This window comes from Pongo pygmaeus, chromosome 6 (genome assembly GCF_028885625.2).
Source record: "Pongo pygmaeus isolate AG05252 chromosome 6, NHGRI_mPonPyg2-v2.0_pri, whole genome shotgun sequence".
Taxonomy (NCBI): Eukaryota; Metazoa; Chordata; class Mammalia; order Primates; family Hominidae; genus Pongo; species Pongo pygmaeus.
The window spans coordinates 131,682,539-131,686,846 of record NC_072379.2 but is presented as its reverse complement, the minus strand read 5'-3'; the positions used below and the strand labels follow the sequence as shown (position 1 = coordinate 131,686,846).

The window sequence follows — 4,308 nt, the reverse complement described above, 5'->3', positions numbered from 1 at the left end:
GTCGCTGTGCCTATATCTTCTTACTCACCCCTGCACCAAGGCCTGTTGGGCAAGATCCCTGCCACTCCTCACCCCTGCCTCCTGCACACCCTCTCTTGCCACGTCTGCCTCAGTCACCAGCCCCAGCCCCTGTGCCTGAAGTCCCCCTCCCTGCAGCTGTGATTCTCCTAGGACATGGGAAAGTGGACACAAGGCTTGAGCAGCCAAGGAGCTCTGGAGTCATCATTTGTAAAACATAGGTGGCTTCGCCCCTCATCCTCACCTTGGGATGTGGCAGCAAAGGCTCGTTGATCTCTCTCTACTTTTCTCCCCCATAAAAGAAACCAGACAGGATGTAAGGATGAGGCCGGGCACAATGACTCATGCCTATAGTCCCAGCTGCTCGGTAGGCTGAGGTGGGAGGATCACTTGAGCCTAGGAATTTGAGGTGAGCCTGGACAACATAGCATGATCCCATTTCTAAGAGAGAGAGAGAGAGAGAGATGTGAGGGTAGAACTAATTTCCCTCCTCACCACCCTGCATCTTGTAAAGGGCAGAGGAACTGGCCACAAATGGTCCCGCCAGCATGAGTCCTTGGGCCTTGCCATGACATGTGGGCCAAAGAGGAATTTGAGTGTCAGAAATGTGTAGATTTTGTAAATTTGGTTAGTTATTAGGTACCTCTTCTAACATAACAAACAGGGTAAGCCAGACAGTTGGAAGAAAAGGCATTTTTAAATAAGGGAAGATGCCACTGTCTGTTGAACTGGGGTTGCAATACGCAGAAAGGAACAGATCGGCTCTTGCATTGCAGCAGATGGGATTCTGGGCTAACCCCAGAATTGGGGTGAATCCCTGCATAAGTAAGTGTACCAGTGGCAAAGGCAGAGGGACAAGCCACAGCACCCCCTGGTGGACCTGCCATCTCATTAGATGCCAGCCATGGGGAGGACAAGCATGGAGTCACCTCAGGTCCCTCTTCTGGTCCTCTCTGAGACAAGAAGCTTGCACTTTCAAAAGGACCAGTCAGAGTTAGGAATGTGGTGGGTGACTGTAGGGTGCTGCAGAGTTGAGCTGCACCCCCGGTACACCATAGAGGCCAAGTGTAGTGAAGAAACTAAGCTTACCCCAAGAGAGGTCTGGTCTTTGCCTTCTGCTACTGGGAGGTGACCCCTAGGCCCTTGGGATGTCCTGCCCAGTGAGAGTGTCTTTGTTACCTGGGCACCTTGGCCACACTGGACAATATGACTTACGCTGGGGGCTTTGGGCCAGCTGGTATCCACTTGACCTCTGGAGGGGTTAGAGACTAAAAATCAGCCACATGGGAGGTCAACCATGGAGCCCCAGTAAAAACTCTGGATGCCAAGACTCAGGTGAGCTTCCCTGGTTGGCAGTACCCCATACATATGTCACATACTGTTGCTTAGAGCAGTTAACACCATGCATGACTCCATGGGGAGAGGGTGATTGGAGGCTCCAGCGTGGAATTTTCCTGGAATCTGCCTTATGGCATCTTCCCTTGGCTAATTTTAATCTGTATCCTGTAGATGTAATAAACCATAATTGTGAGTATAACAGCTTTTAGTGGGTTCCATGAGTCTGTCTAGTAAACTATCAAATCTATGGGTAGTCTTGAGAACCCCTCAAACATTACAGTTGGCGTCGGAATTGAGGGTGATCTTGCGGATGACTGAGATGACTGTTTCTTCAATTACACAGGTGGGTAGAATCATTTACCACCTGAATGCCTTTTAAATGCTGGCTTATGTGCTGAGGCTAACTGACCATAGACAGAGAAACTAGACTGAACATGAGAATCTAGGAAACAGTGCTTGGAACACAGGCTTTTAGCAGCAGGCATCACAGAAGCTCCCCATGTGATGGGCCTTGGGAGTCTCCAGTGTGGTGACTACCTGAGAAAGCTGCGCTCTGGCGGAAGCACTCACTGCTGCCAGGATGAAGAGAAATCCTAAGTGAAATATGCAAGTTATGATGACCGTAGTAGGTTCTTGTTTGAGGGGGTACTCTGATTTCCATGGTGAAATGGGCACAGCATCTGGGTGGAATAGGAGTGGAAAGATGGGTTGGTAACAGGGAGCCAGAGAAGGAACAGATGATGAGTCAGAAGCCTGGGATTTTGATCCTAATATTGCTGCAAACTGGTCATGACCTTGGGGAGGTTAATGATATTGTGGGTCTCCTCATTTGGTGCCTTGAATGTGGGAGCCCATATAGTTGATGGGGCTATGGGGATAGAGTCAAGGAGGATCATGGAAGAGAATATACAATTGGGTACCTTCTCTGCCAAAGGCATGCTGGGGCTTGACTTAATGGAATAATCAGGGTTTTCCAGATAAACAAACATAATTTTATTGCATTTTTTTTTCCTTGAGACAGGGTCTTGCTCTGTCACCCAGCTTGGAGTGCAGTGGCACAATCATGGCTCACTGCAGCCTAGACCTCCCAGGTTCAAGAGATCCTTCCACCTCAGCCTCCCTAATAGCTGGGACCACAGGCGCTCACATACAACTAATTTTTTTTCTTTATTTTTGTAGAGATGAGGTCTTGCTATGTTGCCCCTGCTGATCTCCTGGCCTCCAGCAATCTTCCCGTCTCAGCCTCTGAAGTGCTGGGATTATAGTCATGAGCCACTGTGCCTGGCCCAACTTTGTTGCATCCTTGAGGCAAAATTTCTCCTTCTTCAAGAAACCTCAGTCTTTGCTACTAAGGCCTTCAACTGATTGGAGGGGGCTCCCCCACATCATGGAGGGTAATCTGTTTTTGGTCAAAGTCTATTGAATTAAATTTAATTACATCTAGAAAATTATTTAAAAATCATAAAAATTCACAGCAACATTCAGAGTGGTGTTCGACCAAACAGCTGGGCACCATAGCCTAGGCAGGTTGACACATGAAATCCACCATCACACTCTTTTACTTAATGCCCACAGCAACAACACAAAGCTGGCAGCATTAGGAATCCGCAGTGCCGAGGCTGGGTCTGAGATGGCTCTGGCTTCATCTTCTCATGGTACTACGCTGTATCTTGTAGATGATCCCAAAGATTTCCCAGCTGGGACACTTAAACTCTCTGTGACTCTCTTTTTTCCCCCTGCAACTATCTTTATTGTGGTTGACTCAACATAAGGTGCTATCATAATCAGCAGAATTATAAAACTGCACAGGAGGTACCAAAATAGGCCATTTACCATAGGTAATGACCCTCACATCATCAAACTTTAAAAACACACATGAAAATTGTACAGTCTAGACATTTATAAAATACATAGCTTAAAAGAAGATATGGGGTTCCCTCTTTGGGAGGCTGAGGCCAGCAGATTACTTGGGCTCAGGAGTTTGAGACCAGCCTGGGCAATGTGGCAAAACCCTGTCTGAACAAAAAATACAAAAATTAGCCAGGCGTGGTGACATGTGCCTGTAGTTCCAGCTACTTGGGGGGTTGAGGTAGGAGGATTGCTTGAACCCAGGAAGTCAAGGTGGCAGTGAGCCGGGATCACCCCACTGCATTCCAGCTTGGGCGACAGGTAAGACCCTGTCTCCAAAAAAATTTTAAAAAGATACGGGGTTCCACAAGGAGGATTATATTACACAATGAATACATACAAATTAAAGAGCCATCCATGGAGAAACCACAATGGCACATAATTTTTTTTTTAAAGCAACCACAGGTTCTATTTTTTCTACTGTTCCTACCCCAAAAGAACTCCCAGAATTGACCCCACCTCCCTTTTTGTTCCTTTGTTTCTTTTTAACAGTCAGTGTAACTATGACAAGTCCCTGCATTAGCAAGTGACACACAGGTGGCCAAGGTGGCCACAGCCACACCTGAAGATACTTTTTCATCACTCCAGTACCCCCTTTTCAAAGCAAGGTCATGATCTGCCAGTAGCCACAACCTTGGCATTGTGTCTCACTCTGACACTTACCAGCTACTTTGTAACCTCTAAGTTTGAATCTCTGCTAAATGGTTCAGGGAAAGTCACCATTCCCTTAACAAAGTCTAGAAGACATTTGTGAGGTACCAGGCATTGGTAAGGACTAAGGCTATAATATGACTGAGACACAGACCTGTTTGAGTTGCTCGGTGTAGCCAATCTTGAGAAGATTATGGTACAATGAGCAAATGTTTGGAAAGTGCTTTTCATATTGTAAAATGTAAGCTCTAAGTTTTCACATGCTCATTGTAGACACTGATTGTACGCACTTCCCATGAGCTGATGAAAATGATATAGTTGGCTTCACTGTCACCTTGGTGGTGACTACACATTGTGTTATTCTAAGCATTTATTGGCTTAAAGGTTTAAGAA

The 4,308-nt window shown here is 46.5% G+C and overlaps 1 non-coding gene across 1 annotated transcript; it reads right to left on the bottom strand.

The window, feature by feature from the left end:
* Positions 1-3,750: 3,750 nt before the first annotated feature.
* LOC129041816 (small nucleolar RNA SNORD46) lies at positions 3,751-3,854 on the bottom strand. Its single transcript, XR_008503952.1, has one exon. It is a non-coding gene; the product is annotated as a small nucleolar RNA SNORD46 (small nucleolar RNA).
* Positions 3,855-4,308: the final 454 nt, after the last annotated feature.